Below are 25,254 nucleotides of genomic sequence, written 5' to 3' on the forward strand. Positions count from 1 at the left end.
AAGCTGTTTAACTCTCTCTCTCTCTGTTTGTGGGGGGGGGTTGGGGGAGCATGGGAAAGGGGGCTTTATGAGACCCAATATGAGTTAAACTGTTACATTCCATTGAAATCCTATTGGAGTTGTCCTGAGTCATGGAAATCTTATTGGAGTTGTCCTGAGGCATGTCTGTCCCATTTGCTGACCATGCTAAAGAGTGCTTCAGTGAAACATGGCGTATCTGCTTCTTGCATGCTAAACTTAGGTTCTGAGAACATACCAGTCTCTGTCTTTTGTGTACTTATTGATATGCTGCTGTGGCTGTTCTAAGGTTATTACATTACATCCTTTTCTGGTTTTATCATACCAACAGCATGCATGCTGTTCTTCAAAGCAGGACTTCCTAGCATGGTTGAAAGGGCATGCAGACAGATGCATAGGTGTTTTATAAAAATCAAGTCTTTTCAGACATTTTTCAATCTCCCAGAAATTCAAACTAATTGGATGCTAATCTGAAAAATTCAGTCCAGTAGTCTTATGGGAGAACTGAAAATAATAATAATAATTAAAAGCCTAATAAATTACAGTTAAATACAATAAATTTGGAAAGCTGTTTTAAAATATGATATTGATAATATTATCATGTATGTGATCATAGACAGTCTAATAGGTATTTAATCATCCTTATAGTAGCTGGTGTGATTATAAATGTACATGTGTGTGGCTATCCACGAGAGGAGGCACCTGTCCTACTATTTCACTGTAGCTTTAATTCCAGGTAATGATAAAGAACCACGTTGTAACATCTAAACTCAGTTAAATTGGCAAAGGATGGGTTTGATCCTTAATCATTGTGTTTTTAGTCTGTTCTGTCTAAAAATTTAAAGCTTTTGTCCTTGTACTTTTCACTTTTTAAATTACAAATAAAATAAAATAAAGACTTCCACTAACTAATGGTATGGTTATTCAGGTGTCCTGTCCTCCCCTGGTATTCTTATTTAATTGATGTGTTGACTTCTAGAGTACTGGTTCAGACTTATTTCTTTTCAACATGATTATTGCTTAAAATGCACTCAATGACTCAATTAGCATCCACTCTAGAAGTGCAGTTTCTTATAGCGTAAGATGCTTTTCTGAGACTAGTTTTGCCATTGTATGCAAGCACTAAAAATTGGTCATTTTGAATAGGTTTCTGTCAATATCAGCAAAAACACCAGCAACAAAAAGAGACAAGGGAGGGAGTTATGAAATCACGAGTCTTCTGTGAGCACTTAACTCCTTATTGATTTTGGCAAGGGAGGCCATTAAGTGGGGGCGGGGGTTGGGGGTAGGGAGGAGGGGAACCCTATTTCAGTTCAAGTTTTTATTTAATAGTTTTTCAGACCAGCACATAAATTATATATGATGAAAAATCCTGTCCCATTTCAGCTGAGCCACTTCTATTATAAGCTGTTATGGGCTAATTAAAATAAATGAGTGTTCTATTCAGTCTCCATACAGTTTGCTTATGGTGCATCTGCTTTTACAATTATGAGACTTCTTCTCCAATTTTCTTGATGTAATCCATGATATAAACTTAAAGCACTGTATTGTGAAAGAATGCAAAGAGGCCTAAGAATAAACAGTTGTTCTTTTGCTCAGCTATTAACTCCATTCCCTACATTTTGCATGACTCTGGGAAAGTCCCCATATGACATTTGTCCACAAGGGCATGAGTAGCTCCACAGTGTGAAAAAACGGGCCTATTTTTTTTTCTTTTCTTTTTCTTTTTTTGCGGGGGGGGTTGGACATGAAACTTTGTCAGATTATTCTGTTCATATTCAAAAAACCCAAATTCCAGCTGCCTGCCTTGGAAAAGTGGGAGACTAAATGTTGCAGTCCGCAGCTCTTTTAATATTTAGAATCTTTAGTATTTTTACATAACTAACTTTTATAAAACATCGTCTTCCCTTTCACCAGCTATGTTGTCTGCTAATTTAATTGTTGCACATTGTGCGTCTTGTAAAACTTCTGTGCGTCAGAAGCCTGGAGAAGACAGCAGGTGCAAACAGTGGTATACATGGAAAAAGAGTTGTTAGCAGTAGGAGAGCTCCCCAACAGTGAAGAATTACCTTGAAAAAATGAATGGTTAGTCCAGAGTTCTTCTAGAAAGAATGAATGTAGTTGGGCACAAAATGTGAATGATCAGCTTGTAACTGGGAACTGAGGTGCTTTGTGTGATAAAAAGCTTTCTTCTACCATCTACTGCTGCATAACATTGAAGAAATACTGTTATATGGTGTGGCTTTAATGCATATATTATCATCAGAACAAAAATCATAATTTGCACTGTCATTGAAACATACATGTATCTGCATTATTTGTACATGTCAAGTTTCAATGTAACATTTAATGGGATACACCAGGCTCATATAATAGATGAATTGCATTTCTCCAGAATTTGCTATACACTTTTTCTCTCAGTGTCTACTGTACCATCTCTCTCCAAAACATTACCTTGTCCTGCCATCAGTTAAAAAAAAATATTCAAAACCAACAGTTAGAATGAGCATAGTTCAGTCTTGACACTGGTCTTTATGGATGGAGGAATATTTAAAAATGCCCCACTTAAAACAAGAGCTCTATCAAAAATGCCTCCTAGAGGAGAGGGTGGGATTTTGTTACCTGTTTTGGCTACTTGCTTAAATCCTATAAAATGCATGACAGTAGGGTATTGCATTGTATAAAATGTTGTTAGTATATCTAAGTTTAACTCTTTAACTGTGTCTTTAGTACTTATGAATAATAGACCTATCTGTACCAAAAACAGAAGAAAACCTGGGGAAAAAATAAGGCCCACTGGCCTCAGCACTAGTTTTAAAGCTGGGAAACTCCTGTCCCTGCTACAGATTCCACAGACTTCCTTTGTGTCCATGGAAAAATGCATAAGCTGTTTTATGTTCACTTCTCCATCAGTCATGTTAAGAAGATGGTGAACTTTTCAGACCCTACAATAATACTTTGATTGATAGAATATTAACCCATGTTTTAGGCCAGGTCTAAACTAGGTGTATGTTGTTACTGTGTTAGTAAGTAGCAGTGTGCTCCTAATATGGATGTAGGTTATGCTGGGTAACTGCACTTTTGTTGGAATGACTTCCCAGCCTTGTCCCCTGAGAGTAATAAGCTAGACAGCAAAAATGCAAATATAACTTGATCTGCTAAGCTCTTTTTATGGTGCAGTGCTGTTTATCAATAATCAAACTCAGCAGATGTACTTTATGTTGAAAAAAGTTTGTTTTTTAACAAGGCCTATTTTATACTTCCTTACTCATGTTACTTGAACTTAAACTTTCTTGCCTGTCTCTGTGCACAGGGAAGTGCCATTTGCAAAGGTGCCCTGTTTATTTTTGTACATCTACGTTTACATATCTAGCTTGAAACGTTTCCCTAGGACTTTTTGCCAGTTCCCACTAAACTGGCCTCGCACAAAATTAGTTTCTACAACTTTGTAATTCACAGTCCTCAGTTGCCATGAAAATATTACCTTTTGGGAGCCTGTCAACACAATATCTTTATGGATGGATTTGGACCAGCAATCAGATATTTCACAGGTGAGTTGACTACAACTGAGCTGCTTGCAGCTATGTAGTCTGTGATAATTGGAGCATGGTGATAGTCCTAGGGAATGGTGGAGTGTCACCTGTCTTTTTTTTTTTCCTGTTATACAGCACAAGTTACAGTGGGGAAAAAAGCAGTTCAATCATTCCCTCCTTAACTCTACTTTTTGTTCATGAAAATGGGTGGGTAGGTTAAAGCTGGAAGCCTAGTAAGTTGATTAAGTTGAACAGAATAATACTTTAGGATTTATATTAAAATAATCCAGGTAGAACTTCTTGGATTGCATCCCATGTTCTATGCTATTACTTTGTACCTTCTAGCATGAAAAGACAGAAAGGGCTTATGAACTAACTAGTCCCAAACAGCTGGTTGTTGGATGTAAAAGCTGTACTTAAAACTTAGAATAGTTTCTAATTGGCTATTATGAATTTTTTCTAGTTAGTTTCTTATGCCAAGAACCAGTTAAATTAAACAATGTACAGTATTTATGTCTTGTAATCCAATATGAGTGATAAAAGATATTAATAAAAAATATGCTGGATGACTAACTATATCCAGCATTTCCATTCTCTTCTGTTGCTTTAGCTTTTCCCATCTCATTTCTGCCTCTTTTTCTGTATTGCCAGTTGTAACACCTGATCCCTTCATTGATCCTCTGGCATATGCTAGCTGTAATTCTCTCCCTCTGGATTTTTCTTGGCAACTCCTGGTATGTCAAGATCCATAACTTGCCACTAATTACAGTGGATTCCAGTCATTTACACTCACCCAACTTTATCTTTCTGTTCAGCAATTTGTTTTGTAAGGTAATGTGACAAGGCTCTGAACTCTGCCTGGCATTCTTAATTCTGCTGGGTTTTCCTATAAAGATATTTTTGTGCATACAGCCCATACATGTGCACAGATTTGTCTGTTTAAATAAGTCTGAGATAATTATTCTTTAGAGTCTGTTCCATCTTTCTTCCAATTCAGGATTCAGCAGCCTCATGTTTTATATTAAGTAATAAAATCAAGAGATGCATAGAAGTTTTTTGTTTCCTTGCTGGTGGGGGAGGCATTGCTGAAAGAGTAGAAATTATAGGGCTTTGCCTGTCTTATGACTAGGGATCTGGGTTTTGCAGTCATCGTGGCGGGGGGGAAAAGATTAAATCTGAATTTTCTCCTTTACGAAAGAAAACAACAGAAAAGGTGCGTTTCCCCTTGTAAGCTGGCAGAGTTCCAGTCAGCAAGGGGCTGGGGGCAGCGGGAGGTGGGTGATCAGTAGGGGTGTGCGAAATAGACCATATTTGATTCGGATTTGGCCCAAATCAGGAACAGTGATTTGATTAATTGATTCAGATCACTGTTCCCAATTCAATTCTGCTGAATCCGAATCTGAAGATTCTATGTTGATTTGGAGAATCAGCAATTTGGACATAGATACAGCTTTAAAAGTTTTTTCTACATACCTTAAGGTACCAGGTGTGGCTTGTGAATGCTATGATGCTGGGGCAGATGGACCATCCCAAAGGAGTATGAGGAGCCCCCCTGTGTGCTTGGTGGTGAACCCAGAAGTGGATCAGAACTACTTCTGGTCCATTTCTGGATCCATCACTAAGTGCACGGGGGGGCCACCCACACCCCCCTGGCTTGGTGATTGGTTGCAGAAGGACCCTGGGTGCCCCCCTCCCCAGAACCAGGAAGCACCAGTTGTTGAGCTGGGGGGGATTGGGGGGCCCCGATGCACTCCCTCGCAGACCCAGAAATGCTTCTGATCCACTTCCCGGTCTGCTGTCACGTGCACTGGGGAGCCCGTAGCTCCTGTGGGACGCTCCATCTGCAACTCAACATTCAAGAGCCACCTGGTACCTCAAGGTATGTAGAAAAAACATTTAAAGATGTGTCTATATCTGAATCATTGAATCTCTCCAAATCGATTTGGAGAGTTCTGATTCAATTTGGAGAGATGAAAGGGTCTCCTGATTCAGTTTGAATTTGGAGATTAGGCCACCAAATTGGGCCAAGTCTCCACTGAATTAATTTGGGGACCGAAGTTTCACATAGCCCTAGTGATCAACAGGAGGTGCCATATGCATGTTCATGCATATACATGCACATGGCTGCCAGCCAGCCTGGAGATCAGCTCCCACAGGTAAGTCTGGCAGGTGGCAGAATTGAACCCCTGTAGAGAGGGAGAAAGGGTGTTGGGCAGACCGAGGCTGCTGTCACTGCCCAGCTGGGCCAGTGAGTGGGGCTTTGACTCATAGAATCAAAGGATTAGAAGGGACCTACAAGATCACCAAGTCTGGTCCCCTGCTATGGGCAGGAGTTTATTAGGCTCAAACGAGCTCAACGAGGTGCTTATCCAGTCACTTCTTGAACACCTCCAAGGATGGCGACTGCACCATATCTGCTGGGATTGTGTTCCAGATTCTAGTTACCCTTATGGAAAAGTTTTCCTTCTGCCCATCCTAAATTTTCCCTCAAGCTTGTGCCCATTGGTCCTTGTTCTCCCAAGGGGTGCCTTCCTGAAGAGTTGCTCCGTGACGTACTGGTAGGCAACTATCAAGTCACCTCTCAGTCTTAGATTCATAGTCATAGATGCTAGGGTCAGAAGGGACCTCAACAGATCATTGAGCCTGACCTCCTGCCTGGGTAGGAAAGAGTGCTGGGGTCAGATGACCCTAGCCAGATGCCTATCCAGCCTTCTCTTAAAGACTCCCAAGGTAGAGGACAGCTCCACCTCCCTAGGAGGCCCCGTCCAAATTTTGGCCACCCTTACTGTGAAGAAGTTTTTCCTGATAACTAGCCTAAATTTGCTCTCTGTCATTTTGTGACAATTGTTCCTTGTTACCCAAGAGGCACCCTGGTGAACAGAGCCTCTCTGACCTCTTTCTGCGTCCCTCTAATGAATTTGTAGGTGGCCACAAGGTCACCTCTTCTCTTTCTCAGACTAAACAGGCCCAGTTCCCAAAGTCTCTCCTCATAGGGCCTATCCTTCAGGCCCCTAATCATATGGGTGGCCTTTCTTTGTACCCTCTCGAGCTTATTCATATCCTTCCTGAAGTGTGGTACTGTACTCCAGCTGTGGCCTCACCAATGCTGAATAGAGAGGGAGAAGCACTTCCCTGGGTCTCAATATTTGATTGTGCCTGGCATGGTTTATAAACCTCTTTCAGATACCATTCTTGATAACAATTTTTCCAGCCTCAATAAGCAAACCACAATCCTCTTATCTTTGTTTGGTATGGTACTGTGGAACTGACAGGATAAATCATCTGCATTCTCTGCCTAACCAAATACAAGATCTAGAATATCAGGGCAGTCCTTATCAGTGAATTTAGGATCATTGTTTTTAGAACCTGGACCACATCCAATGCTGTTTCTGGTTTTTTTTGAGACTCCCCATTAGACAGTGCCCTTTCTGTCACTGACCATTTCTGGCACTGACACTGACAGTACCTGCCACTATTCTAACATTTCAGAGGCATAAGCAAACCAGGACTCGGGAGCCTCTTCACGCGGTTTGGATCGCGACCCTCCAGAAAACATCTTCAGCTTTCCATCTGGGGCTATGTCAAAATCAGGTTGCAAAATTTCTTTTAATGTCTAACCCAGGCCTTTTCCCATACCTCAGGAGTCCCCATGGTTGGCACTGTGGCGGGCCAGTAGGGGGCGCTCCTGCGTTGAGCCGCCCACCTCCCTTCGCCCGACCACCTTCCAGGCTCCGAATGCCTCCCTAGGGGCGCCTTATGCTTGGCCGACCCCTCTCTCGGAGCACACTTGCTAGTCTGGGGGTAACGTCGCCGCCACCACCCCGAGAAGGGACTGTCTCGGCCCTGTGTCCTCGGGGAAACACAGGCCTAATAGTCCAATGGGTAATCAACCCAGTACAGGCACTTGGGGCACTTCCCCAAGTCAAGGGGGCAAAAAGTAAAGTTTCCCTTAGTCCACAGACCTAAGGGGTCTCTTAGGCATAATTTAGACCCACCCCTCAATAAGTCTCCCACACCAGTCAAAAAGGAGAACTTTATTGATTACAAGGGGTAGGGTAAACTAGGGTACAGGGTTGAGCAATATCTTAGAAATCCTAAAGAGCAAACAGTGTGGCTGAGGTAGCCTTTTGATTATACATCTGTGTTACTGCCAGCTAGATATCTAACCAGATCTCGAGTAGCTTACTCACAAGCATCTTCCAGAGTTCTCCAGTTTCCCCTCTGGAGTCTTGGGGTGAGAGAGAGAGAGCTAGGTCCAGATGGTAAGGCTTCTCTGTCTCCCCTGCTTTGATGCCGCTTCACCTCATGGCTGAAGAGAGAGAGCCTCCCCCCCCCCCCCCCAACCTATATAGCCCCTGTGACCTCATTCACCTGGTCCAGTGGAAGTCAGCCCCAGTTGGCTGTCAGCCAACCAATTTGTAATACATCACCTGTTACCGGGCAGATTCCAGCTCCCCAGGTAGATGCCCCTCACCCAGGTAACAGATGCCAGTCACGTAGGCAGAGGGAGCAGGTTTCCCCCCTCCCTCAGGAATGCAGCCAGCTCAGGTTACCTAAAGAGACAGGCTGAGGTGTGAGTCATCTGTGCTGGCCCCTCTAATCACATAGTCACAGGGCAGAGATTTTGGGGAGAAACCAAGGTGGCTTTCTGCCACAGGCACCACCAGTTGAGAGCCCCCAAATCCTGGTATATCTGCCATGGTCCTCCTCTGTTTCTAAAGCCTCAGAGGTTCACTTTAAGAATGACATGTTGGACACAGAGCTGGGTGGGGAGTGACACCCTTCCCTTTTGGGAGTAATCAGGGTCCACATACCATCTTCCAGTATAGACATGTGCAGGTTCACCATAAATATTTCCTCTGTAGCCCAGTAATAATTTTTACCAAACTATCAAATAACCAATAATGCCCAATACTGTCATCCTGGATGAGCCTCCAAAATGTAACCCTTTTACCAGGCACCGGGTGGCTGTAATAAGGTCTGAGTTTAATTTTATGGCATGGGGCAGTGTGCACAAACCCCGCTTACCTGGTCCCTTATATTCAGATTGTTCAAGGTGGTTAAAACATGTTATCACAGTCAAAATAAGCACAGAAGAGTTTCCAATTCCTTAAACTTTGCATACCAATGGTGATATGCAGATAAGCAAGACAGTTCTTAGGAATCCAACCCTATATACTAATGGGGTTATTCAGATAATCACCACAGAGAAGTTGTCACTTGGAACACAGGTACAGTAGCATGGTTACGGTGATAACAAGAAGAGAAAATAATTATACTTTGATTATTTTATATTGTTGCCTGCCTGTACCTCTCATACATGCAACGTATTAAAAAAGGCAGATAAACTGAGCACTTGGGAAAATGTGAACAAACTGCTTTGGATGGAAACACAGTCAACAAGCATAGCACATACTGAAAAAAGCAAAGAAATATTAGTGCATTATACTAATAGGAAAAGTACAGTGTTGTTTCCTTAGAAACAAAGATTCATTCACGTTAAGCATTGTAAAATAAGTAAGTGAATCATGTCTTAAAAGCAGAGTCTGTATTGACTTCCTTACAGACTTTTTCAAGAATAAATACTTCAGGATATGGTCCCAAATTTGAAAAACCAGACCACAAAATTACTTCAAATGAAATGTGTCCTGTTTTCAACTCCTGCCTGTGTTGACTAGAAGGCATTTGTTCCTTTTTTCCAAGACCAAGAAGCAGGAAAATAAGAATTAATTCCGTAGCAGACTTGGCCCCAATTTCACCAAGCACTGGGCTCCCATCCAGGTCTCTGCAGATCTGAGGCTTTCCACATATCCTGTGCTGTCTCCCATGTTCTTGTTCTCTGTTGCAGAGCAGAACTGCACATCTTAGAGCAAAAAGAACTTTATCAGTGAAAAACACAGGGGCAGGACTTGCCCCCTTCCCCTATAATCTGACAAGAACTTAATCTGTGGCTTCCCTAAGGCCTAAAATGGAGCAAAAGCTATATTCCTTCCTTAACCCATCCAAAAATTCTCTTCCATTGCTGTAGCACTGGGGAAATAGAATCTTGTCTCGGCAAGTGAAAGCAGTGAAGGCCAAGCTGATTTTCAACTATTTTGTTCTCAAATTAAAATAATGAAGAGTTAAGTTCACCTAAATTGTTAATGCCTTGATTACTTAATTAGTTTTAATTTTCTTTCCCCCAAACACATTATAATGTGCCTTTACAATAATTCACACAAAAAGGAGTGGAACAGTATGAAAAGAACTAGGATGTAGATGCTAGCAAATTGAACCTATTTTTATAAGAAGAATGTGTGTATGTGTAAAGAACACACATATGCACACACACATTATTCTTTAAACACATGCACTTGCAAAATATTTGTTACATTTATCTTAAGATTCCAACAATCTTAATTGTGCTATGGTTAACACATGCTACTGTTTCATCTGGGGTCACCATATATACTAGCTAACATTTGTCTGCATATATCTAGAATGGCTTTGGTAAACGACCCTGATCCTTGACAAGTCACAATTTTGGTGGTTAATGTGCTTTATAGATGTAGCAGTGACTGTTGTTGTTTTTTCTGCATGTCTTTTAAGAAACTGGGGTAAAGGGAGAGGGAGTCAGAGTCAGATTTTTTTTTTTTTTTTTTTTAATGGTCAGATTTAAACTCACATAGTTGCAGTCCCTGAATTAATAGCACCTTTGCTGCACTGTGGATGCTGGTCAGTTTGACTACTGAATCTTCTAGTGCCTAAGGAATTTAAGAATGGAGTGGTTACATCTGATATTGCTGGACACCAAACTGCTTCAGGACTTTAACTGCTAAGATGAATACCTGAAATTCCATAAGGAAGCTGTTGTTGATGTCAAGATTAAAATTGTTAAGAAATTTTCTGATTTAAACAGATTTCTTGAAAAATGTCAGCTTGTTGAGACCAGAATGTGCTGCTAGAGACATCCATGGTTCACTGAATCTGACGGAACCAAACCTAGATTTCTAGTTGGCTGCCTCAAGGACATGTGAAGTCCCCCAGGAAGTTTGCTGGTGGGTTTGCCTCAAATCAGGAGACCCTGGTAGTTCCATGCAGCCCTTCAGCAAAGCTAACTTCCTTTTCTTCTCAGAGAAATGGTGGGAGCTTTTAGAAATCTTTATTTTTTCTTATTTCAATGTCTTCTGACCTTGCACTCTACTTTTCAAATAACATGATGAGAATGAATTAGTTACCCCATGTAAGCAGACACCGCATTATAGATGTTAGAATTATATATAATCAGTTCTTCTGTTTATTTTTGTTACTAATCAAAGCATGCTAGTTTTAAAAGTAGTTGACTTAATTAAAATTGCATGAACTTGGAAAGTCTGATCTGTGAGCAGGCCCTTTTTAAAATATATATATACAGTTTCCTAAATGGTAGAGGCCACAGGAAACATTATTACTTAATAAGAAACAGTTAAAAAAATGTAGATGAGATCTGTGGATGTATGATATATGTTTATTAATGGTGTTTTTTGCCTAGATCTTAACATATTCAGAGTAAGTTTGAAAATGTGAAAAGGTTGGGGAGAGAGAGCAAGAAAGACCCTTTTCCTGTTTAAGTGGGTCTTGAATTTTGGGGTGGAGAACTGGAGATCAATCCTACAAATTCCCCTTCCAATCTGTGTATGGCCCCCATGTGCTAGCATCACATAATTAGATGGTTCTTAATCTGAAGATATTACATTCCAAAGAAAATAGGTCTACTTTTTTCTTTCTCAAATACAGACATCTTCATTATTCATCAGATTCCTTTTAAAATACACCCAAGGAATTGTTGTATTTCCCTGGTGTCTTAATAGCACAATGCTTAAGTGATTGTTGTTGCTGTTGTCTTTGTTTTCTTGTTAGGTATTTAAAAATGTAATAGATGTGCATAAATGCTTGGTGAAGAATTAACTTCCTGTAACTCAACCAGTAGTTCATGATCAGGAAGAGCTGTTTCTTCTTAGACTTCAGAAATCTTGGCTAATTTGTGAGAAGTTTTATAATACTCTATTCAGAAACAAAAATATCCTGTTACTCAGACTGAAAATTATGGTATTTGGCTACAAATACAACAGGTGACAGCAATAGGTTCAGCTGAGCAGAAGCTGAATGTGACTTAAATGAAAGTATAGACCGAAACAAAATGTGTTTAGAGACATTTCATAAAACTGCTGCTAAAATAGCCTACCTTTTGCAGTTTATATTGAGTACTAATTCAACTTCATTTGCTGATAACCACTGTTGGCAATAGGTAACTGTCCTACTATACACCTGCCTTTAAACATTTGTCAGGTTACATCCCATCATAGAACTTTGTACCCTGGGGAAAATTTGGGGGGAAAATATAGTTATGATCACCTTTATGCATAATGGTTAATTATAAATGTGTGAAACATTTCCAGGCTTTGACTTTCGACACCTCAGAATGTTGATGAATACATAATTTTGAATTAATGTTCTGTGGATTGCAATAGGTAATTAAAGTCCATGGAAAGGAGTCACTAGAACCTCACATAATCCAAAAGTAAAATGATATCCATTCTGGTTTGTTAGAAGTTTTCACAATACTAAAATAGATTATTACTTAAAGGCAGATCCTACTTTTTAAATGAAAAAATGTAGGAAATTTAAAGATCTTATTATTAAAACAATAACTGAAGATTTTACAGCACTCTACTTGATCTGCAATCATTTAACAAATAGTAATGGGCTAAGCTTTATTAAGTCTTGGTTAGGTACACTTAAGTCAATACCTTTATTCATATACTTGATATATGAATAAATTCAGGGTATAAAGTGTGTGTGTTTTGATCAGTTGCCATAATGTTTTAGTAATCTGCCATCCTATGTGCATGCAAGACCACAGCTGAAATGAATAATGGCGAGAGCAAAAATTATATAAAATATATATATATATAGTTTTAAAGATAAAATTAGTGATATAAAAGTCTGTACCTTCTGTGTGTAGAGGTTAACAACTCATTTGTAAGGTAATTGAATAGTAATTTGGATAGCTGTTTCCATATTTATAACAACATGACAATGTATCCTTTCAAAAGTATTATATTTATGTTAGTGCTTTATCTGTTAAAACAGGGCACCTCATGCACTGACATTTGGCTTGAACAGGTCATAGTGATTTGTTGAGTAATAGTAGTTATAGATACATGATGCAGAGTTTTAATTTACTTTCTATTAAGCAGTTGGAACGTGTGAATGTGAGAGCAGCGTGACTCAAAGTGAATAAGAGATACTGTTGATGTCTTTGTTTTCCTGCTGTTTTTTTTTTCCAGTTATGTCCATTTTTCTTCAAAGCAATAAGACAAAATGTGTAGGCAAAAAAAAAAATTCTACGCAAAAATAAAATAAAATAAATAAAAACATCCTAGGAAAATATGGACAGGGGTTTTTTTTTGTCTGTTCATTTCTGTCATTTTCTGTCATGTCAGGGAGTGCAACCACTTCAGAAATCTAAAAGCATTCTTTAACTGAGAATCTTAGTCATTGAAGTTCATGGAGCTCAGAGTGGATCCAGGGGCTTTTTCTAATCAACAAATCATGGTATTGAGGCTCATAGCCAGACCTTTAGAAGCAGATTGCCAAAGAATGGGATGGATTAACTGGCAGGAAACCAAGGTGGTTTCCAGTGGTGTCAGTGATGTTCCCTAGTAACCTTGTCTTTATGAATTGTTAAGTTTTCAATAGGGAAACCCGGACTGAAAAATGGTTTGCTGAAGTTTTTCCAACCAGCTGTACTCAGTACTCATCAGTTCCCATTGTGGATAATGAAACCTGCTAATTATTGAGCTCTTGACAAAGTTGAAACCTCACTGAGATGCCTAAATGGAAGTCTGTTCTTCTGAAAAAGCTGTTACCAATTGTGGGTACTATAACCGCTCCAGATATCTGGCCCTATATGGCCTTTCAAATCTGTGACCATAATAAAGAACAAAATCAAAATCTCTGGACCCACAATTTTAACTCTTGCATCACACCTGTTTGTATGTATTTTTAAATGTATGTTTTTACTATGTTTTTCTGTTGCTGACAACTACTGGGGTTATAATATATTGATTCCTTTGTATCTGTATCTAACTTGTTGTGAAGTATATCTTGAATTAATCTGACCTAGTTTATGGTCACAACAGTATCCAAGTTTAAAAGTATTTTGATCTTGGTGTACTGGCAGCTAAAATAACTAAGGTTACTTAATCTAGCAATTAACCTCATGCAGGAGAAATACACAGGCATTATCATGAGGAAACATCTCTAACCTTTCCAGGTCAGTGTACTGATCTGTTCCCAGGATCCCTGATTATTCATTTATTGCTTCCATTTATGTATTTGCCAGTGTTAGCTATCTGGAGAGAGCATTTTCTAGTAGTCTAACATGCAAAATATGTGAACGGATGTAGCAGTGCTAGCATATTTCCTAGATACTTGAAACTAAAATTTCTTTTTCTCAGTGCACTAGTCCAAGGGTGTGCTGGAGCAAATAAAATGTATAACACAGATGTGATTTTCTTCTGAACTTACGCTTCAAAGAATATTCTAGCTTTCACAATCTTTCACGTAGTTAATGCATTTGATACATAGAATTCTAATATTTCACTTATACATATGTCAAGTTGTCTAATTTCAATTTTACTTTCAATAAATTAGAAAATTATCACCAAAAATAATTACTGTATATATTGATATCAAATTATATGTAAAAAATCAACACATGTATTATCATTGTTTCTTGCATGTCAGAGACCTCACTTTAAAAAAAATAAAAGGGTGCCATGTTGTATAAATATATATGATAGTTCTTCATGAGTGGACCTGTGTGTCCATAATGGGCTTGTAAAATCATTATGGTTTTCTGCTGGTATTAGATTTAGTTACAAAAATAGGACTCCATGTAAGATTAACATGAACAGAATCTGTAGTATTACAAAGAATGGGATGCAAAAGAGCAGGGGGCAGAGGAGGCATAGAAAGTAATTATAATAAAATCACTTAACAGAATAAAGACAGGTTACAAAATAAGCAATGTACCATTTTAACCAGGGAAAAAAACAATGCATTTGTTGCATGAGAACTAACAAAGCAACATACATGGCAGAAGACCAAATAAACACAGTTATGAAAAATAATGCCTCTGAGTTACATTGTTTAAGTGTGATAGATATGTTGTCAACTGCTACAGCTAAAAGTTAAATATGTAAGTTAAAATTAAAAAAAAAAGAGGAGGAAAGAACTGAACAAAATCAATCATAGATTTTGGGCTATTAGACCTGTGGCAAAAGCTGGTTATTCTGCTCTAAAATTTTGGGGAATAGTCAAATATGTTTAAGTTAATTTGGACTGTTTGAAAAATCAGAAATAATTCTGCTGTTTCCTATCTTCCGTTTATCAAGAGTCAGGTATTCAAGCAGTGTTTTATAACTAGGTTATAGTAAGATTGTTTATTTGGTCTGGAAATCTTGATCAGGACAGTCTACAGTATTTGTCATTCAGAGGGGGGTATTATATCATGTAATACATGGATAATTTAATCATAGGAATAGTTAATACTATTTATGGGAGCTGGAGATCCAACATATGAATTTGATATATTCTGTCAAACATTGTTTTTTAAAAAAAAAAAAATACCCCCACCACTCTCCCCACCTCCTACTTAAATTCTCAAACTTGAAAAGAACAACATATAATTGTGCTCTTCAAATAATTTAATTATTAAGAATTATTATCAAGAATTCTCTTCATGACTATCTCCATACTATTTGCTCTAGAATGATAAGGTTTTTTTTCTATTTTTGTATAGAAAAGTGAGACCAAAACATTTTGGACCAGTGTACCTCTCAGCCCTCAGAATTTCTCATGGACTGCTATGTGCCCTTAACATCAAACTTCTAATTGAAAAGGGACAAGGGGCACCGCAGTCCATGCACTACTTCTGATGACTTCATGACTCTCCACTGGTCAGTGGATGCTATTTTGGGGAGCCATTAGTAGAGAAGAGGTACTGAATAAGCAAGATCCTTTGGACCAGCTAGGAGCTTCAGTAACTGAAGCTGCTGAACGCTAATAATAAGGCATGGTGGCCTTGTCTACAGGAGATGCTGACTCGCAGCAGTATCCCTGCATGGCTTCCCTGCATGGCTTCTTGGTGACTTTGACTGCACAGTAGTTTGTTATTACTGCACAGTAGCATCACATCACGCTTTGTGCCACACAATGCTACTGCATAGTAGTAACCAGCTGCTGCGCAGTCAGTGTCTTGTGTAGACATGGCTTAATTTTGGATGAAATACAGAAACTTGTGAGAAACACTTGCCACTCATTTACTAGTGAGGCCTTTGCCTGTGGATTAGGATCATACTGGAAATGTGAGATACTTTAGAGTGGCCTCACTTGAAGGCTTCACCATCCCCAAGTTTATTGACTTTTGCAGCATGAAGTGTAATACCAGTGTATTCCCCTTATGCATGTAACAGATGCTGTGGATTACTCTTAATTGCACAACATAACTAAAATTGTGGGTGCAGGGTTACCTTGCATTTATTAATACATATTAGTAAGCAGCATATCAGTTACAGGCATAGGGACTTTCTGGCAGGGTAACTTTCTGTTAGCAAAGCTGTGAATGCATCCATGCTCACAACTTCCTTGTGGTGGCAGAACCCTTCTTTCTTCTGACAGAGCAGGGCTAGCTCTGTGAACACCAGAAGGCTTCTGCTGCTATAAAGCCGCTAGAAAGCATGAGTAGATGTTCCTGCTCTTTCTGCCATGGCTCCTTTAACAGCTGGTGTCTCCCAGTGTATTGTGTGTTCCTTCCTGGCATAGATGCTGTAGCTGAGATGTACAAGCCTGCCAGAAGCTGAGTCGATGTGGGATGCATTTTGGTAATTTCCCTATGGCAGCTGCTGACTGCTGGCAGAAGGTTTATAATGAAGACAAACTCTAAATGTAGACATTTCCTTGGTACAGACACTTTTCTCAGTTCTCCCATCCTGTTCACTCTCTGGGCAATGATTTCTGCCTATTGGCATCCCACAGAAGACCAGGAAAGAGATTATAACCATGCTGCACTCCTGTAATTTCTTTCCAGTTCTGTGAAAAAAGTTTTGAGAAATGCAGCAGAGAGTGCTCTAGTATATGCCAGAGTGAATAGGAAACATTACCAAATGATTGACAATTGAATCCTCTCTAACATACAAATTTAATTTTACAGATCTAGAATTAAGGATCACTATAACTAACTGCAGAACCATTTAATCTTTCTTAGGATCTGCGAAATACTGTACTAGTGCAAGCTATGAAGCTTAATTATAAAGACGTAAGTCTGGAGGGGAAAACGTACATGCTAGTAATATCAAGCTCTTACTTTATAGCTCCAAATGTCTGTGAGGAGAGTCACTGAGTTTACCAAAAATAGAAATTCATTCCGCTAGTGTCCTCACTCTGTATTTCTTTGAGGCTTAATGTCAAGGTGTCATTAAGTCGTACTTCAGCTAAGCCTCTAATACACAATCTAAATTGGATTGTCCAATATACTGCACAAAATATTGAGTCCGGTATCTTGAACTAGACAGTCTTTTCAAAAAATTTTCTACTTTGTGTTTGGTCATTTCCAGGCTTTAACTAATCTTTGGTGGACACCCTTTGAAGTTGTGTAGCCAGCTTGGGGTATTTTTTCTCTCCCGTGTTGCTTGGGTAAACATTCATGGTGTTACTAGTTATTTCAATATTCTCGTCATCATCCCCATGGGGAACCTCCCATACAGATAGCCTACAGTTCATTTACCAAGTGACTTTTAGAAGAAATGGCCTGTGGATAAGAATACAGAGAAAATTATAAATTCGAGTAAAGATATTTTGCCACAGTGAGATACAGGAGTGGGAAGAAAAATATATTATTAAATTGTATATGGCCTATAACTCTAGCACACAAGGGCTTTAAAAGAGATTCTAAGGCAATGGGTGATGTGAACTACCCACAAACATTATTTAAAGCCAAGAGAAAACACTCGTAAGTACTGTGCTGTGTAGATAATTACATTTTGGCTCTGACAGACTTCTCAGAGGAGTGAATTCCAAAAGGAAAGAGGGCTTTCTAAAGTTGTTCCTGTTGTTCCTGAAGTGTTTTAGCATAGAAACAAGTAATAACAAAAGTTTTCCCATTGAACTTCAGAACTACAGTAGAATGTGAGGGGAAAAGGAGCTTTATGGATTGTCATAATTTCTTCATCAATTCCACATAATTATTCAGGAGGTCAAACGTGAGACTTCTGCACAGATCCACATTTCTGTGCTTGTACAAAACAGGCAATTGCAATACTTGAGAATAACTCTGTGTATTGAACATTATATTTGTATAGTAAAGACAATCAAACAAAAAAACCCCAAACAGTATCTGGCCTTACAGAGTAAAAGGCATTGTAGACCACTAATGCTATGTGGGAGAAAAAAATAAAATTGATAGGCTGCTGTAAATGTTTTGCAAGGCTGAGCTGCCTCTCTCTGATCATTTTCTAAGGTGCTTCCTTCTTTCAGAGTACATAATTTCCATCTTCCCAAGCATCAGATTGAGCCGATCAGTCTTCATTCTGGTCGCCCAGCTTTGTTAGGGTTAGATAGAGTTTCATCCTTGGTGTATTTTCTTTTTATTTGTATTTTTTTACATGAAAATTTAACTTGGGCACGTAAAATGATGGTTGAAAAAATAACAGAAAGCTAAATATCCTCAACATATTGATAAGGCTTATTGATCAGCATATTGATTCAAGCATCATTTTAGTATCCTTTGCAGGCCACTTAAAAAAATAAAAAATAAAAAAAAAGAGTGCAAATTCAATGGCAAAATGAATCTGGTGACAATATTATTGGAAACCTGAGGAAGAGAAAGACTGTATTCATAAATATATTTGCTCTGCATCTTCAATAAACTTTATTAGAGTTGTTACTATGTTTTACTTATGGAAAGTTATGAACCTTGTATGTTGAAATGGACAAATATTCTTTGCATTATTTATAATAAATATGCTTTGAGATTTAAAAAAAAAATAACTTGATCTTATTATCCTTAATGTGCTTTTGTATTTACTTGTTTTATTCTGTTAGTCTGCTGCTTTGTCTTTTGTCCATATTTACTTGAATATAAATTGACCCTGATTATAAGACAATCCTCCACCATAATCACGTTCTATATAGGGAACATGTATAAATTTGATACCATTTTTTAGGTATAGAATGTAATTTTGGAGGCTTGTTTTGAATTTGTCATTCTCCCACTGTTACAGCAGGGAAAATAAATCTGGGGGTCAAGTAGCCCTTTGTCCTCTCCCTTCTTTCCCTTGCAGCCGCTTCCCCTCTTCCTTACTGTCAGACCCTGCTCTTCCTGAGTACATGAAAGTGTTGAGGGCTGGGTTTTGGAGGGAATTAGGCTCCTCTATTATTAGACATGGAAAAGGGAGGACAAAGGGGTGAAGCTAGCCAGGTTGACCAGCAATGACACTTAGCAATGCTGGTTTCTCGGCCCAACCTGGTTTCTTAGTACGTAGATAAGACAATGATAAAATTAAAAATAAAATATATAAGAATGTATTAATAACAACAGAAAGGGAGGGAAAACAACAACAATGGGTTCTAGTAAGGTATTGGGACAAACCAAAACAAAGAGATAATATAGGGACAGTATGACAAATACTTTATCAAACAACTGTGGAAACATTGGAGAGGATGCTAACTGTATTAACTAGTGGGATGATAATTAATCTTGAAAAGATGGCCCTATGGAGCGTCAACAGAATGCCAGCACACCATGGCCTTACACAGAGCCAGACTTCTGTAAATGTGGCAACTGCACTGCAGTGCAAGCAAACACAGACATGCACGCAAGAGTTCACTCACCAGTGCTATGGAGGCCCCTAAGGTTCAGCAGCTCCACAAATTAATGGGCAGAAGCTATTTTCACCACGGAAAAGCAAGGCACATGTCACCCAGGAGATCACCATTCTCATGAGGCTGATCCTGGAGTAGTTTGTCTACTCTCACAGGAACTAGGTAAGCATACAGATCTGTGGATGTACCACACATGGACCCAGACCTGCGCTCTCAGACCCACACAAACTCATTTCTGGAGTGGTCTACTCAGTCTCACAGAACATCCAGGCACACTTCTATGTGTCCTTTTTAGGTCAGAGATGCCTGGCAACTTGGTCTTGTTTAACAGCCAAGCACTGTCATCTTCACTTTGTTTCATTCATTATCACTCGAAGTTGTTTTCCTTCAGGATTCTTACTTTACTTTCCCACCACTCTTGTAGACACATCCACACATGCTCATCATTCTTAAATAGGTCACTGGTTCAAAAGTTTACTTCTTCCAGAGAATTCTTAGAATAGCCATCACTGTGCAGATGCATAACTCAACATTATATCACCAGTACTGAAGTAACAAAATAGTTGGGTCTATAGAAGTGAGATCATAGTTGAAATAATTGACCTCAAAATAAACATAGCTGTACTAGTTTAATTTGCATATAGTACCCATGGACTTAGTTCATTCAGAATCGATGCTTTTTACCTTCTTTGAAACTGCTGCAAGTTTTAGCATAGGAACTCCATAAACACACTTTTAAGTAGCACTTTGGAACTGACTTACATATAGAACAAACAATGTATGATATTAGTTCAAAGCCAAAAGGCTTATGATTTACTATATAGTTCCTTGGGGAGGACTGCAGCAGAGTCAACAGCATTTCAAGCCATGGTGGTCCCACAGCTCATCACTGTTCAGTATGTGTGTATACTCCAGATACTTCCTCCCCACCCCCTGCCCCCCCGCCAAGCATCCATGGTTCCATGTCGTAATTAGCCACCACACATGACTGGAACTGGGTATTCTTGTCATAAGTCCTGGAATGCTCCTAAAATTTATATGTAGTTGAGGCACAGGGAAACCTGGTCCAGTTTTACCTCATGGAGGATGGGGTCACACTAATCATATGTGAGAGGTAGGTGGGGAGGGTGACAGAGGCATTCTGGATGAACTGTTTGGGGCCCCATTTGGTGATGGTTGCCAGATATTTAAGGATGGTGAAGAAACAGGACTCTTTGTAAATGAGAAAGAAAGGTGCAGCTTAGCTGTGGGAGTGAAAAGGAAGTCAGAATGTAGTGGCTCACCGAGACATGAAAGAATAGGTGTGGGTGGGGGGCTGCAGTCAATGGGCACTACCCTATATCTTATTCAGATGGGTTGCACTAACCTAGTCTTGTAGTAGATACCCATCAGCATGTTTGCCCAATATGGGCCATGTACTTCAGTTATGCTCATTGTTGGCTGCACTTTATCAACTTTATAATTGATTTCCATTACTGAGCACATGCTGCTTTTAGCAGCAGTTCAAAGCTCAAAAATGTATTTATTAAAGCTTCCTTGTATACAAAGGGAAAACAAGGAGCTATTTTCCCCAATGCTTATGGGGGAGGAGGGAAAGCACCTCACCTTGTCTTTGAATAAATACAGTAATTTGTTTTCTAACTCTAATCTTTTATCTAAGAAATACTATATTTCTTCTCTTTTCTGTTTCTGTACAAGAGTCTGTGCTGGGATTTTCAGACAGGTCTAAGGGGTTTAGGTGTCCTGATACTACTGAAAAGGAATGAAAGCTGGGTGTATTAGGCACCTTTAAAAATCCAAGTTTATGACCTTAAATTAAGGAAAACTATAACTTAAGAATTTAAGGGGTTTTTTGGTGATAAAATTGCTATTTAAAAATAATTCACTGGTGTCACGCATGACAAAAATCTTTGCTGTGGTTGTTTTGACACTCTGGAGTATAGTTACACTCTACCCTGGTTTCCCAAGAGATCTTAAAATTTAACAAGCAAGGGCCACTGTGAGTGATGAAATGAAGCAACAGTGGAGCCATTTCAATTATAGTTTTATTACATATCCATTCTTCATAGCACACTTCATACTTTTTGTAGTGTTCACTGAAGTATGAAGTGGCTCCCATGAAGGAAAGGTAGCTCTGATTTTTTATGACTAAGTGGGCAGTATGATTTCAACTTGCTGTGACAGCACTACTGGGGTTGTAGCAGTGTGAGTAGCACAAAAGGAGCAGAAAGAAGAAAATGTTGCTAACCATGACTAATAGTTGAGGCCTCCTTGGAGAAGGATAGCTTTTGATAATCCAGTGATGTTGTTACAGACATAGCACTTACACAAGATTATATTTTTAAGATGATTTACCATTTCAAGAAATAATGCTTAAGTAGACAACTAGATTGTCTCTTAAGTAGTGGTTAGATTGTGCCTGCCTTCTACTGAGACAAACTGTATTGATTCAGTGTTACTCAGACCTCCTTACTTGTTTTATCTTCACCTGTTTGTGCAAATAAATGATAAGAGATTTGAATTCTTCTCAGGGCAGGGATTTATATGTTTAATTATAGGTTTGTATGTCATCTAGCAAGATCTTCAAATATTGTTGCAATAGTACTAATAGCATAAAACCTGCTATGAATTCTGTAAGAGAAAAAGAGAGAGGTTTTTTTTTCATTCAGTAACAATAATGATGATGATGATAATACCTTGCACTTACGTAGAGCTATTCATATACAGAATTCAAAGCACTTTACAAGAGAGGTAAGAAAAATTATTTTCATTTTGCAGCCATGAAAGAAACTGAGATACAGCAAGATGAATGATTTGTTCAGATCACCTAGCAGTTTAGAAGCAGAACTGGGAATAGATTCCAGATTTTCTAAGTTGCAATTCCAGACTCTAATATACTGAACCATACTACCTTCCTACAATGCAGCATTTTAAGACACAACCATAAGTAATTTAAAAATAATGGAAAACCTCAATACTGGAGGCGCTTCTATAAATGTCATGAAGAGAGTATACCTTTTTAGTCCTGCATGACAATATGCAGATAATATTTTATTGCCTTTACTTTTCACTATTCACTGCTATATGAATACAGAGAAGAGGAAATATAAAGAAGTTTCACCTTTTCATACAGACTCTGGATTAGAAGATTCTGTTTAAGTTCTGATTCCAAGTCATAAGTGTCATATTTTTTTTTTTACAGAAAGACAAAAATAAAAATACAAGTAAAAATACAGGTAAAGTACTGCAGAAGTGCAACTGTAGATTGTAATGGTTTGGGATGTTTCTGTAGAATATTTGATTAATTCCTAAAATACCAGATGCAACAGTTTTTATAACGCTGTGGACATAATAAGGCCCTGATTCGTCAAAGCATTTAAGCACATGCTTAACCCATACTTAGGAAGCATGTAAGCATGTTATTTAGTCCAATTGACTTTAGTGGGACTTCAGTAGGCATTTAGGTGCTTTTTGGAAAGTGAGGAAAAATCCTTTCCTGAACTGAAGTCTAGGCTTTTTTTCAGTTGCTATGATTTGTAGAAGCAGTAGCATAGTAAAAATAAACAAAGTATTTAAATATTATTTTTTAAGAACAAGGCTGTGACTGGTTACTCACAATAATGGACAGTTTATGAATACAGTTAGCTCCATCAGCATCGGACTCCTTGGCATTGCAAAGAACAAATTTCTCATTATCTATAAGCTCTATAAGATTTTCCCCTTTCCTTTTCCGTCCATGTGTCCATTTATTTTTTTTGTTTTCACTGTTGTGAAAGTACCAGCACCAATGTACTGGGCAAGGGACAGAAGTTGCACATAAACCAGTGTAAGTGATCAGAAACTGGTTTAAATCTGTAACGGAATAGAAGTTCAGTGCACATAAACCAGTTTCAAAATGGCTGAAACTGATTTAAAATAAACCTGTTGAATGTAGCATCAGACTTAATTGATTTGGGTCAAACTGGTTTATAAAACTTCTGTTCCAGACTCCTTCCTGGTTCAAGTTAAATCACAGTCCCTCAGCATCCCAGCATGCTTTCCATCCCTAGGCTGGCCTATGATGTCTGCTTCAGAGAGCAGAGCTGGCCTCACCCCTCTGCTCCGTAGCTTGAGCAGTGAGGCTGACAAGGTGGTGTGGGGGGAGTGGAGACGAGGCCAGCTGAGAATGCATCCCTGTGTACAGGGGAAAGACTGACCCCCCCCCCCCAGGCAAACCATCTGGGATCTGGGGCCAGGGAAGGGATGGTTAAACACCCCTTCCCCTGCTCAAACTCACTGCTGGCTGTGACTGTGGACTACAAATCCCAGAGGCACCTGGAAGCAGGAAGAGGAATTGATGAGCAACTCTGCAGAGTCCAGCTGCTGTGATTCTGGCCTGCAAATCCCACAGACTTTGGGGGCAGCAGAAAGAGGAAGTGAATACACAGCCAGAGAGCCATGCTTATCACCCCCCTGCCCTCCCAGGAGGAACTGCAGGCATGTGACTGCATTTCCTGAATCAAAGGTAAATGTCTGTTCATTTCTGTTTCAATGAAATGTGTGCAGCTTAGACTAACCTCCAAAGACTGAATCGATTCAGCTTCAGGCTTTTTGACTGTCTGTACCTCCCCCTAAGATGTAGCCACCCAGTCTTGTCATTGCCTCCAGATCAGTACTAGACTATTAGACAGTGCACTTTAGATTTCACTTCTCAAGGAGCAAGGGGCGAACTATTCCAACAACTAATTCTGCCGTGTGTAGTGGGAACTAAAGTTCATACTGAATCAGTACAAACTACAGCCTCAGGTAGCTGCCAACTAAGGAAGAAGAGATTGCTGATCTAGGGCTTGTTTGTGCATAGTTGTGGACTGTGGGAGTAAGTGTGCATTTATTTGGATGCCAGACTGTAATGTACAGTTCTTTTTTTGCAAAGTACTTGCCTAAAAGCTTATTCACTTAAATGACCTAATCCCCTGCAGCACTTCTCACAAAGCATCAACCTATTTATTTAAAATGTGTGTTTTAATATCAAACTTTCTTTTATCAGAACAAAGTTGTACATTTCATACTATAGACAGCATTGCCTATTATTAAGGTTGACTAACACTTCCCATTATACAACCGTGTTTGCAGTTGCTTATAACCCATAAACACCAAACAGTGGGTTAACATTAGAAAGGTGTACATTGCTAAGGATAAAATTATAATTTCCCACCTAAGACCTGAATGCTAGTATTCTAGGATAGTGTACCACTGTATGACCTTGGTTTAGCTTTCTCAGAGCAGCCAATATGTGTTATAGCCTTCCCAATTTAGATTACCTAGATCTTTACCTGATAGCATAAATTGATTTAGAAGTGCACATTTTTGTGTCATTGTACCCTGCCTCTTTCAGAGGTTACCTGCCTCTGGGGTAAAATACAGTGCACAATTAGCCATCTAATAGGAAGCATAACTAGAAGTCTCAGGATAGTGCTTAAGCAGAAGCGAGTAAGACTGGGGGTCTTATTTAAACTGCTACTATTGCAGAGGTTTCCTTTTCAGATGCACATTTTGATGGAAAGTATTAAGATACTATAGGGAAATACAAGATTCCATTATAAGCACTTTTTATTAGAAATCTCCCACATTGTCTAAAGTGAATTTTTAATTTGGAGTGTTTAGGTCTTTTGGAGATTAGCCAGAAGGGGATGTATTTTGTTTTATTTCTACTGGTGAAGACAAGCAGGACTGGTAAATGCTCTAACTGAACAGATAACGATTACAAGTCTCAGCAGACAAGCTGCAGTTTTTCAATTCCTGAAAGGTCATTCATAAT

Source organism: Crocodylus siamensis, chromosome 8 (assembly GCF_052110815.1).
Source record: "Crocodylus siamensis isolate JL-2025a chromosome 8, ASM5211081v1, whole genome shotgun sequence".
NCBI lineage: Eukaryota > Metazoa > Chordata > Crocodylia > Crocodylidae > Crocodylus > Crocodylus siamensis.